A 13,889-nucleotide genomic window follows, 5' to 3' on the forward strand; every position below is an offset into this window, starting at 1 on the left:
GAAACCATTCCGGAAGTTAACAAATGTAAATACCTCGGAATAACATTTAGCAGCGATCTCGGCTGGGGGGAACACGTTACAGACACAGCGGCAAAAGCATGGAGAGCGTTACACTTTGTGATGAGGGTACTAAGAAAAGGTTCTGATAAATCCAAAGAGATTGCATATAACTCACTAGTACGTCCAGTAATGGAATATGGTGCTGCATGTTGGGATCCTTACAGATTAGAACATATTAAGACACTGGAAAAGATTCAAAAACGGGCTCTTAAGTGTTGTCGGAAAAATTCACCATTAAAATGGGACACACTCACGGACAGGAGAACGCGAATTCGATTATGCGCACTGTTCAAAACATACAGAGGTGAGCCTGCCTGGAAAGAAATAAAAAATAGGTTGCAGCCGCCAAATTACTCTTCAAGGAACGACCACTCATATAAATTGAGGGAAAGAAGGCAGAGGACGGACACTGGAAAGTTTTCTTTTCTCAATCGTACTATCAGGGACTGGAATGCTTTACCTGCAGACTTACTAAAGGCTTTACCAACAACCAAAAATGTATTTAAAAATAGGCTTAAGGACCTTACTAATAGACGGTAATTATACACAGTACTTAAAGGGTGTAAATGATATGTTGTTATTGAAGTGTTGTATCAGTGAAGAATTATGTTGTGTCAGTGAAGTGTGTTGTATCAGTGAAGAAGTAAGTCGTGTCAGTGAAGTGTGCTGTATAAGTGAAACGTGTTCCTGTCAGTGAAGCTGTATAGGTTATAGTGGCAGTGCAAAGTATTTGAACAGTGAAATGTTTTTGAAGTGTTAGTGAAATCAGGATAGAATCAGTGAAATGTGTCGTAGTTCCAGTGCAGTGAGTGAGTTGACAGCGAAATGAGTGTAATGTTGAAAGGTACTTGTGCAGATATGAACATATACTCATGGGTTTTTGTTCGATCTTAGTTTTAAGATACAAATTAGAATATTTCAAATGTTATTTTAAGTGATCGTTTCATTTAATTTAGTATATTCCCTGTTGTTGTTATTATTATTATTATTAATATTAATTATTAGTATTATCATTAATTGTATTTTTAATTAATAAGTTTATTATTGTCATTATTGAGTGCAATTAGTTACCACTGCCACCGGGTATATACCCATTGCAGTGTGAATAAATACATACATACATACATTATGCATAGTGTTATTTGATAAGGGCACACTGGAAATCAAGTTTGCAGTTTTCTCGTTCACCATGCACTTCACTACCTTCACTAATAGTGGTTTCATAAGAGTTTCAGCAAGGGTGAGGTTTACCTGCAAGAGCCTGGTCATGACTAGACTTCGTTGAATTGCCACACGCAGCATGCAATCAGGTTGCCGATGTACGGTAGTATAGAGGAGGTGAGCGACCGCCCGGTCTCGTAGTATAAGCAGTTCATGTTAAGAGTTGTGACCGGTCCAAATAGATAAAGCAGCAACAGCTAATGTATATCTATGTAAGCACTTGTTTTTGCATTACTGTGGTTGGAATAGTCAAAGCTTAACATTTGTTCAGTGCAGACAAGAATTCAATCAAACATATTACAATGAGAGTGTTGCTGTTCCAAACAATTGACCCTGGAATACCCTTACCCCCACAGCCAGTCTTGGCCCTTTGGAGAACGTGGTTGGATGCTGTTAATTATTATGCAGAAAACTACGGCGAAATAATGGACGTAATTAATGAATTGGATAGCTCAGACAGTTCCGCTGTTGCAGCTATAAAATCATTGCCTTCTGAACAGCTATTGGAAGATATTCTGTTCATTGATTCTAATTTTAAAATCGTGTCCAAAAGCATCACCCTGTTAGAATCTTCTAAACTAAAACTCTCAGACGCCCTTAATATAGTGGATAAAGTATCACAAACCGTTATTCAAAATAACAATTCACTAATTTCAGAAAAAGTGAAATGTAAGTTGAGAAACATTATTGCTAAAAATTCTGCTTATTCACAACTTCATATTAATGATGTACTATCAGGTCACGACAAGACGTCTGAAGTTGGTATACTAAAAAGTTGTGTCTTCCCGTTCTTCAAATGTGCATCTATTACATTTCCCCAATATAAAAACTGTTTAGGTGACCACCTTAGGAAGTTACTTTGCAGTCGCTCAAAATGTACGCAACTCTTCACTGCAATGCACATATTCAAGGATGATGTGAGTACCTTACATTAAATTTTAAGAGTTAATATATTTCACTACAAAATAATTGTGTATTTACATGTTTAGACATTTCCTACTTCAATGATCATTCATTATATTTCTTGAATGGAGGATACAGGTTTTCTTGTAACCGCAGTATACTGCTCAGTGTTTACATCAGAGGCATACTCCATCCGTTGCACGCCCCTTTCTCATACAGTCTATACCGCGTACGTAGTAAACCTTACGATTCTCGTGGCAATTCCACGAAGTCTAGTCATGACTAATCAAGTACGACGTTTTCAGTGCTTTCTCTTTGTTTGTTTTTACACGAGGTAAAATTTTGTCTGAACTGCATGGAATTCGTCACTTTTTCTTTCGAAGTAGTCTGTAGTTTTAATTTGTGAATTTTTTAATTGAGAAATGCCGTCTAAGTTTGACAGGGAACATAGAACTATTGGGAAAAACTTTGTTACATATCACACACTGTGGACGTTCATCAGCAAACTCATTGAATCCCATGTCCAAATATAAATCACAATATTTTCGTTTGTTACTTTCAATACCTCTACACTTTTTTTTTTTTTTTTTTTTTCGTAAGAATTTTTTTTTTTTATTGCAACACAAAATTATATACAACTATAGCAATAACAAAACATTTCAAACAGACAATACTTAATAAAATAATGGTCCCATATGAATGTTGAATAATCTGAGTGAGATTTTCCTAGTACAACAAAAGCAAATATTTCTGTACACATGATAGAATTATTATACTCCTACATACAAAAAGAACATTGTGACATTTTAAGGATATATGCATTACTTTAACGCTCAGTTCAAAAGTATTTCAATTCCTCTGCTTAATGTTATTAGTTATCACATAATTAAGTACAAAAAATAAGTCTCAAAAAGTTAAAGAATCTTAAGTACTTGTTAAAAATAAGAAATAATTATAATAATCATAACAATAATAACAATAATATACCCCCAAAATATATTCAGTGATCATATTATCAGTCAAACAACAACAATTATTGCACTGATAAAGAAAATGAAACCTTTCCTACATACTACAATTTTATGAATTGATATTTTTATTACATTATTTCCATATAAATGTGTGGACATTGCTTTAACATTTTAATCCAATATTGTTTCCATACAAAGTGCTAATCGCTTCACAATAGCTGCCTGTGTTGTCTTGGGTTTATAATAAAAACTTGGCTTGAGTATAAAGTTTAAATCTATGTATGTCACAGGGATATGCGCGATGTCACTAATATCCTGAATTGTAGTTTCCCAATATTGTTTAGTCCTCGGGCACTCAAGAAAGCGATGTTGAAGATTGTCCTCTTCTTGACAATAGGGGCAGAGTGATGTCCGGGCTAATTTGATATGGTATAATTTACTGTTAGTTGGAAAAATATCATTGACCACTCGAAACCATAGGTCTTGCTGTTTAAAGGTCAAAACACTGTTTCGTATATTCTTCCAGATCCGTTTCCAATTATACACAGGAAAACGGCACACAATTTTAGGAGCTGGCAAACTTCTATTCATATACTTATAAATATGTTTGGCCGTGACAGAATTTAGGATATTTTGTGGTATATAACTGATTTCCTGTTTGAAAGTGCGTATTTGTGGTGCATGACTTGGCAGACCTCGTAAATCCGGTGGATTCTCTAACTTGGTTATGGAGACCCATTTAGAGAAGAATGTGAAGGAGAAGTCATCTCCCTGTCCTTGGACGTGAAGAAGATTCCGGTAGACGAACAGACTGAGTGCTTTAGTGTAAGGGTCAAAAACTCCTAAGCCTCCTTGAGATTTTGCCAGGGTTAACTGATCTCTTGGTACTCGCAAGATATGTCGGTTCCACAAAAACCACCCTGTAGCAGAACGCAATTTCTTACCAATTAGACTTGGAATGGGTAAAATTTGCGCCATATACCAAGCTTTCGACAAAGCATATGTATTGATATATTGCGCTCTCTTCACCAAGTCAGCGAATCGAAATTTTTGTGCAGACAAGACGTGACGAACAGCATTAGTGACCGAATTCCAGTTATATCGTATTGTTTGACTAAGATCGTTGAAGAAAGTGACGCCTAGGATTTTAATGGACGAGTGAATGCTGAGCCAACTAGGAAGTGGAATCTTGTCTTCTTTTCCGATGTACATAGCCTTCGTTTTCTTTTCATTTAATTGAGCTCCCGTTTCTCGACTATACTGTTGTATACATTGATACATTCTTGGCAATATGGTAGCATCAACTGCAACTATAGTGACATCATCGGCATAAGCTCGAATAATAGTGTCTGTATTCATAGGGTAAATACAAGAAATATTCTGTAACAGAGGATCCAAAGTGAGAGCAAAGAGATGCATAGACAGAGGGCAACCTTGCCGCACTGATCTTTCCACAGGGAAGGCTTGTGTAAGATGTCCGTTTACTAACAGTTTTGAATTACTAACAGCCATTATATTGCGTAGGCAAGCTATAAAAGCTGGGTCTATGTTTAACTCCATCATTCGTTGTAGTAGATAATTATGACGTACTCTATCAAATGCATGGTCAAAATCAAGGGAAATAAGCATATGACTTTGTTTATTTTGTTTTGCGACACTGATGCTATCACGAATTGCACATGTAGCATTGAGAATATTTCGGCCAGCCACTAAACATTGCTGATGAGGTCCTATTACATGTGGAAAAATTGTACTCAAACGTGTCTTCATACACCTCATAAATATCTTGTAATCGCTGTTCAGGAGAGTAATGGGACGGTAGTCTAGAGCTGTCTTCGGGCAAGCAATCTTGGGTATGAGTACCATTATTCCCAAACAAATATCACTGGGAATAACAGGAAATGTCATAAGGGCGTTCATTATTTCTACCATTTCCCTCTCGATTATACTCCAAAACGCAATGTAGAACTCGACTGGAATTCCATCCGCTCCTGGTGACTTATTCAATGGACTAGCTTTAATAGCTGCCAATATATTTTGTGTTGTTAAAGGCGTTGTGAGTGTAGCTGATGGCGGGTTATTCTGACTGGCTTGTATATTGATACTTGGCGCAGCAACTGGTTCGGTATATAGATTCTTGTAATACTCGTACAAAACAGAACGTATTGATGGTTGTGCTGTGTGTATTATTCCATCAGCAGTAGTAATCATGTTAATATATTTTCTTTTCCCCCTCTTCGTCTCTCGAATGACATCATACATGGAAGTTGACTCCCCTGACATACTGTTGGACCGGGCTCGTATTTGTGTACCTCTATCTCGATCATGTTGAATTTTGAGGATACTTGCTTTAACTTTTTTCAGTAAAGTGGTTAATCGAGGTTCTGTTGAAGACGAATCATATATGTCCCTCAGTAATCCATACAAATATTCTTCTTGTCCTTTTATTTCCTGTTGTCGAAGAATGCTATAGTATTTCATCCATTTTCCTAATTTTTGTTTCGTATTGACCCACCATTCTAAAATATTTGGATACCTCGACTTCTGGCGTTGATATATTCTCCACTTGTGTTCCAAATCCTCTTTGAAATCCTCTTCCTTCAATATGCTTGTGTTAAGCTTCCATATTCCTCTGCCAAATGGAGTGGGTAGACGTGGAATTCGTAGGGTTATTATATAACCACAATGATCAGAGAAAGCGACCGGGCATATGTCTGTACCTCGAAGATTGGACTTCAGGTTCTGTGTCATATATATTCTATCTAACCTTGAAGCGCAATTATGACTTTTATATGTGTAAAGGGAATTTCGGCGTGTCTGTAATTTCCATGAATCCAATAGTTTTAGACCATCGATTATATTTTGGAGTTCCGGGCAAGGATGATATTCTCCGGAAGTGTCGGAGGCGTGTAATACACAGTTAAAATCTCCTCCTAATACTAATTGTTCATTTTTACGTGCTAAAAGCGGTGTTATATCAGTCGTAAAAAACTTCTGACGTTCACGTCGTTTCTGAGAGCCTGAGGGGGCATACACATTCACAATATGGATATTATCTACTCGGAGTGCTATTCCCCTTCCATCGGGAAGTTTAATTACGTCTGTATATGGAATGTGATCTTGAATCACTACAGCTGTTCCTCTCTCGTCGGTTAGAATGTTGGATTCTATATTATAACCAAATATGCTGTGAAGGTCCGAAGTCCCGACCTCCTGCAGTAAGCCAATCTGGATGTCCATATTGCGAAGACACTGTGATAATAACTTAATTTTACGGGGAGAGGAGATATTATTGACATTTAAGGTAAGAATATTAATGACATCCGTCATGAACGAGAAATAAATATAGAAAGGGATTAAAGAAAGGAAAAATATGTTTAATAATCCAAAGGAGTGAGCTTTCTTAAACCAGAATGGATTGAAATGAGACATGATTAAATGTGTCAAACTGAATAAGCATTTATCTTAGGTATGTCAATATAATAACAAGTGAAAGATATTAATCTGTTACTCGCAGAGGAGGAAACCCCAACTTGCTGCCTTCATGCTTATATGGGTGTAACCTACCCGCTCTGTTGCCTCCTTTGCTTGTCTTCTGCGCGGCTATGTCCTTGTGTTGAGTAGCAGAAGTTGACCTGTGGCTGGTGTCGTCTGCGTCCATCATCTCATTCCATGTCTGGTCCGCTTCAAGTTGTGTAGGTATATGTGTACTAGATTGCTTCTCCAATGAAGATGATGTACTACCGCCTTGTAAGTCATTCTTAACAGTTGACGTGTTACTTGATGTCTTACGTTTGTTATCGCACACAGAAGTCAGCTCAGATTGAAGACGCGCGCCGTCTCCTGACTTTTGTTGATCGGAATCTACACGGGTTCCCTCAATTTCATCTGCAGAATCAGTTTCAGAATTCACCGGAAGAGGTGTCGTCCCCGGATTTTGCTCTGCCTCTTCATGGTCACGAGTACTATGTTCCCGATGTTGTTCAGTCGTTGACCCATTAACTCCGTCCCCTCTAGACTGCTTGTGTTTGTCAATTTGGTGTTCCGTCTCCATAATGTCCGATGGACGTGATATGACGTCATCATTCTCATTAAGGTTATCGGAAGCTTCACTCTCCTTTTGTTGACTAGAATGACTTCTGGGTGCAACTGTTGATCTCGACGTCGATTCGGCATTTTTAAACAAATCACTCATAGTGAAGACAGTTCTAGGGGCAATAGTGATTTTCGCTTTTGAGTTTCTGTTAGGACATGTATTCCGCAGATGGGATAATCCGCCACAGATGAAGCATGATTGTTCCTGGCCTGGATACGTCACATACGCCTCGTATGTAGCTACTACAATGGTGGATGGGATCGGTTTGTCAATGACTATATTAACTAGCCTTATTCCGGTATCTACATGAAATCGATATCGCGACGACCATCTTTCACCATCTATTTGTTTTACTTTCCCATAATTTTGGAAAACGTTATGTAATCGTTCATTGGGCACCTCGGGGGGGATATTTAACACTCTTACGACAGTACTTTCTTCTTCCGCTGGGGAAAGCGTAACGTCAACTCTGTCTCCACTCTGTAAGGTTAAGGTTGATGACCCTTCGTAACGTTGCAGGTAATTCTCATACACTGTAGACGTTTTAAATTTCAAATAAACAGCATGTTGTTTACTTACAAGTTGAATTGTTTGTAGGTCGTCTTCTTGTACATTTAACTCGTCTGCTATCCATTGATGAATTTCCATAGCACTCGGACGTTGCTGATCCTTGTTAAATGTTGCTTTGATTGTATGCTGCCGAATAACTTTTGTTGCCATGTTAACTTATTATGCGTATATGAACACACACAGAAATAAACAACAACCACTCAATGTTAGCTGCTTGCCTGCTCAGACCCAACGCGCTGCTGGACACGTCCTACTGCGATGGCTGTCAGAGCTAGACTACCTCACTAGGCATCGTAGACTCTGAGGCAGGATCATGATCAACATATTCGCACTACCTTCTTTGTAAGTAAGGTTATAGCTGTTGTTATCTCCCTTTGACTGAGCATTGGTTGATGGCTAATGACTCTTAGGTCTTAGGGAGCCCGTCTTAAGCCACAGTTCCGGTTCAACGAAAGTTTAGCTAACACATCTGCTATCAAATTAACATGCAGGTATACAGTATTTATATTTTTTGAGGTAACGTAATAGTTAATAGATTGTAGATTCCACGTACCACGAATAACAAACGCTACCTGTCCAGTATACAAAAAAAAAAAAATAAAATAAATTTCGAGAATCATTGAGTACTTGGCAAGCAAGATAGATCGAGATAGTTCCAGTGACGAGTAGATCTAATATTAATGTTTCCATGTAGCAAGAAGAACGCAAACTACTTTCTCAGAAAGTATTTTTCGCTTGATGGAAGTAGTTTCCGTTCCCCCCCCCCCCACGCTAGAGACTAGATGGAATTAGCAATTTTTGTCATCTTCATTATTTCCGCGGACGGAGCCCCTGAAAATCATTCGCAGAGCCCTAAGGGCTCCGCGGAGCACACTTTGGGAACCGCTGTACTAGACCATACCTGCACAAACAGCGCTCAACGAGCGCGCGCGCTCCTTCCAAGCGGGAGAGCTGTGTTTACCGCTCGCCGAATCGAAGAGGAAGATACGTCAGAAAGCCATAGACCTGCTATAGATAGAGGAGAGGGAAACGACCACTCAATTATCTAGTGGAGTGCAGTGCGTATTCTCAGTAACTGTTTCACGTTCCTTACCTACTGCTACAGTACGGTATGGAGGAATCTAAAAGACGGAAAAGTAGTGATCAGGCAAATTCTTTCAATGTTGCATGAGAAAATGTTTATTTTTTCATAGCTGCTGGAGTAAATACTCAGTGCTTTATCTGCCAGAACATTTTGAAAGGTAGAAAGAAACATAACATAATGCGTCATTACGAGTCCAGACGTAAAGATACTAAAGATATTCATCTTCAACAATTTTAATATCTCTCTTCAGGGAAAAGGCCAGCTCAGTGTTGATATGTTGAATAAATTAAGGAATTTCAGTCGTAAATTTAAACTTTTTGTGAGTCAGTTTCGGGAAGGTAATATGGCTTACTTTCGAACGATAGAAACTGCTCGTGATGAAGCCATGTTAAACGATTATGTGCAAATATTAATTTAAATTCAAAATGAATTTAATTCTAGGTTCCAAGATCTTGTCTTAAGGTCCACACCTATGGAGTAACGGTTAGCGCGTCTAGCCGCGAAACCAGGTGGCCCAGGTTCGATGTTCCGGGTCAAGTTACCTGGTTGAGGATTTTCCGGGGTTTTCCCTCAACTCAGTATGAGCAAACGCTGAGTAACTTTCGGTGAAGGACCCCGGACTCATTTCACCGGAATTATCACCTTCTTCTCATTCAGACGCTAATAACATAAGCTGTTGATAAAGCGTCGTAAAATAACCTACTAAAAATCTTGTCTTAATTGGAAAGAAGTTTAAAGTTATCATAATAAATTCTTCAACACCAGTTGAAACAATGCTATATAAGTTACAGGTGGGCCTGGTTGCCACAGTTAGTATAGCGCTGGCCTTCTATGCCCGAGGTTGCGGGTTCGATTCCGGGCCAGGTCGATTGCATTTAAGTGTGCTCATATAACATCGGCAGTTGCGAGCGTCGTTAAATAAAACATAACATTTAACGATTTACAGCTCGAACTTATTGATCTTCAACGTGGCCTAAGGGCTAAAGATCGTTTGAATAATACTACTAGCCTGGTTGAGTTTTACAAGACTAAACATTACCAATAACATCCACGACTACACAGGCTGGCTGTGAAAATGATTGCTATGTTTGGCTCAACATTTATATTTCTGAGCAACTGTTTTCTATAATCAACTTTAATAAAGGCAGACATCGAACATCTGTAACTGATGTTTCATTACGATCAGTAGGCTACTGTTCCTTTCAGCTGCCAACAGCATAAAACCTCGTTTTGATGTACTGATAAATAAAAATATAACAAAATGATATTGTACATTTAAGTAGCTATAGAATTTCTATTATTTCTGTAAAATAAATATTTCTTTGAATAATTTCGAGGGAAAAATTGTTCCGGAGCCGGGTATCGAAACCGGGACCTTTGGTTTAACGTACCAACGCTCTACCACTGAGCTACCCGGGAACTCTAACCGACACCGATCCAATTTTTCCCTCTATATCCACAGACCTCAAAGTGGGCTGACAACCGTCAAGCAACCAACTTCGAGTGCACACTAACTCCGTGTGACTTAAATTGTGGTTTTCTGTTAACGAACAGTGACGTGTATTATGCAAATCAAGATTTCAGGTATAACTCCTTGTAAAGTTGATTGAATAATTTCGAGGGAAAAATTGTTCCAGAGCCGGGTATCGAACCCGGGACCTTTGGTTTAATGTACCAACGCTCTACCACTGAGTTACCCGGGAACTCTAACCGACACCGATCCAATTTTTCCCTCTATATCCACAGACCTCAAAGTGGGCTGACAACCGCCAAGCAACCAACTTCGAGTGCACACTAACTCCGTGTGACTTAAATTGTGGTTTTCTGTTAACGAACAAGGACGTGTATTATGCAAATCAAGATTTCAGGTATAACTCCCTGTAAAGTTGATTTGAATAATTTCGAGGGAAAAATTGTTCTGGAGCCGGGTATCGAACCCGGGACCTTTGGTTTAACGTACCAACGCTCTACCACTGAGCTACCCGGGAACTCTAACCGACACCGATCCAATTATCCAAATCAACTTTACAGGGAGTTATACCTGAAATCTTGATTTGCATAATACACGTCACTGTTCGTTAACAGAAAACCACAATTTAAGTCACACGGAGTTAGTGTGCACTCGAAGTTGGTTGCTTGACGGTTGTCAGCCCACTTTGAGGTCTGTGGATATAGAGGGAAAAATTGGATCGGTGTCGGTTAGAGTTCCCGGGTAGCTCAGTGGTAGAGCGTTGGTACGTTAAACCAAAGGTCCCGGGTTCGATACCCGGCTCTGGAACAATTTTTCCCTCGAAATTATTCAAATCAACTTTACAGGGAGTTATACCTGAAATCTTGATTTGCATAAATATTTCTTTATTAATTAATAATAGTCCAAGATAGTTTTGCAAACGCTGAACGGGAATTCATTTCATAAACACTCGTACTAGTACTTCCCTTTTGTGTATATTTTGTACGAGATCACCCCTTCTACCAGTCCACCCTATACTGAGCGCAGCTAATATCTGCATTTCGTTCATGAGCTGTGAGTTGGCTCGGAGAGCGGAAACCTCGTGCAGGCCTGTACTAGACTGTGTTCTAGGGAGTGCAAGTTTTGCATCCATGTCTTAAGCTGCATGTGACGTTTCTCTACATGTGAATACACTGACATGGTGTGGGACTTCTAGGACGTGGATTATAATGACGTACCCAACACTGAATATAACATTGGAGTGCACAGCACACGACCATGCGTACCATGAAACTTCAAATCTGAATGTCTTTGTCATTGAGTGTAAGTATACCGTGACCACAAACTCATAAACATGTTTGTTATTTAATCAACTGTCCGAAGACAGGTCTGAACCTCACAAGTGACACAAACAAGGCACCACTCATGAGGCAATTAGGCCAGGATAAACATGAATAATGTCAATAAAATTCACCCGTTAATTTGTATATTTATTAATACATCCGCCTGCCATAACAGATATCCATATAGGTTCGGAAAACAATTTCAGAAAGATACATGTATGGAGTAAAGGCAATTTAGAAAGTTAGAAATTTAAACATTATATAAATGATTATGTAAAATTTCTATGAATTTCTTTAAGATATTGAAGCAAATATTTTTAATATCTTGGGATGTCATATCATATTGCTTCAAAATGTCAGTAGTATATTTATAGGCCAATCCGCGGGCACCAAAATGCAAACCCCTCACCTCCCATGTGTAATCAATTGCATTATATCTCTCACTCAAGTGAGGAACACCACCACCACCACCACCACCACCACCACCACTACGACTACCACTACCACTGCTGCTGCTGCTACTGACAACTAAGTATGTGTTTCTATAATTCTTCTGTAAGTACATGAATGTTTATATTTTTAGATCTTCTTCCTAGAAGGATAAAATTATTAGGTTTTATCTCGATTTTAATCTTCTTAATCTTTAGACGAAGGTAACTATTTATTATTATTAATTTAATAATAATATTGTAGAAAAACTGATTCAGTATTATGTGCCAACGAACTGTTAAACGTCAGGAAATGACATGTCTTAAATCATAGCCAGGAAGCGAAAGATAACATAAATAAATGTAAGAAAGTCAGCTACCTAATGGTGTTTGAAATATTTCGTGCTCTAAAGCCTCTTAATAGAACAGAATTTCTCAAAAGAGTAATGATTAAAATAGCCCAAAAAACTTGTCCATAAGAAGTTTTTAATGTTGAAAAACTACGAATTTCTCTACCAGGTATTGAGAGAAGGAATTTTCTAATTCCTGGTTATATTCAAGAGGAAGGTTAAAAAAGAAGCAAGAAAAATCGTATATTATTCACTGGCTCTTGAGGACAGCAGTGACATTACTGATACAGCAAAGCTTGAGATTTTTATCCGTGGGATTGATCAAGATGTTAGTACAGGAACCACCACTGGTTGTAGTTTTCATGCCAAGTACCTTTCCTCAGTCTCCTTACTTCACAGGCTGTCTGTGGCATGTAATCCCTGCAATTCGAGTTTTGGTCACAGCTGGTTTAGAGAATGAAATCGAAAAAAAATAATAATAAGTAATAAAATGACACAGAATTCAATTTAAGACTTTTTAAAGCAGAAGTAATTACTAAGAGAATAAAGTTCTGTACACAACTTATTATAATTAACAATACATTCCAAGTTCTTTTATTTTACACACGTATAATAGTTCAACTCATTATTTGTGAAAATAAGCCTCCCCTTATTAAGCAACCACCCCTCTAAAAGACGAATTTCACATGGAATTATCAGTGATTGTTCAATAAGATTTCAATGTATGTAGTTGACTCTGGAGAAGTTACCAGATTAGATGGACACCCCTTGGGCGGAGTATAAGAGCCGTTCCCATGGCAACGAGCCCGCTGCACATTGAATCAAATAAGACTGCAAACAGCTTCCTCGCCTGAAAGCCGATTCCTACGAAGGTGCAAAGAGCGAAAAGGATTTGGGACGAAAGGAAGTCCTGGTGATTACGTCATAATTTAGCGTCCTACATGCAGAAACGAAATTCAGACTGCTCGCTGCACACAATGAATTATTATCATTATTATTATTATTATTATTATTATTATTATTATTATTATTATTATTATTATTACTTACAACAAACTTACTTACAAATGACTTTTAAGGAATCCTTAGGTTCATTGCCGCCCTCATATGAGCCCGCCATCGCTCCCTAAACTGTGCAAGAGTAATCCAATCTGTATCATCATATCCCACTTCCCTCAAATCCTTTTTAATATTGTATTGTATTGTATTTATTAACATTCCATGGTATTCATACATTGCTTTACAGCTAGAATATGGAACAAGTCAAAAAACTTAATACTATTATAAAGTCTTAATTTATAGTCACAGTCTAGATGAAATATATATACAGACGAGATTTACAATATAGTCCACTAGTACAACATAGTTTTAGTATCAATTTCATGAAGTGTTATTGAATGTCATGAATTCACC

At 38.1% G+C, this 13,889-nt stretch overlaps 2 non-coding genes across 2 annotated transcripts; one reads left to right on the forward strand and one right to left on the reverse strand.

The window, feature by feature from the left end:
* Positions 1 to 10,536: 10,536 nt before the first annotated feature.
* TRNAN-AUU (transfer RNA asparagine (anticodon AUU)) lies at positions 10,537 to 10,608 on the reverse strand. Its single transcript has one exon. It is a non-coding gene; the product is annotated as a tRNA-Asn (tRNA).
* Positions 10,609 to 11,111: 503 nt separating this feature from the next.
* On the forward strand, positions 11,112 to 11,183 carry TRNAN-GUU (transfer RNA asparagine (anticodon GUU)). The gene has a single exon. It is a non-coding gene; the product is annotated as a tRNA-Asn (tRNA).
* Positions 11,184 to 13,889: the final 2,706 nt, after the last annotated feature.

This window comes from Periplaneta americana, chromosome 2, assembly GCF_040183065.1.
Source record: "Periplaneta americana isolate PAMFEO1 chromosome 2, P.americana_PAMFEO1_priV1, whole genome shotgun sequence".
In the NCBI taxonomy this organism is placed as follows: domain Eukaryota; kingdom Metazoa; phylum Arthropoda; class Insecta; order Blattodea; family Blattidae; genus Periplaneta; species Periplaneta americana.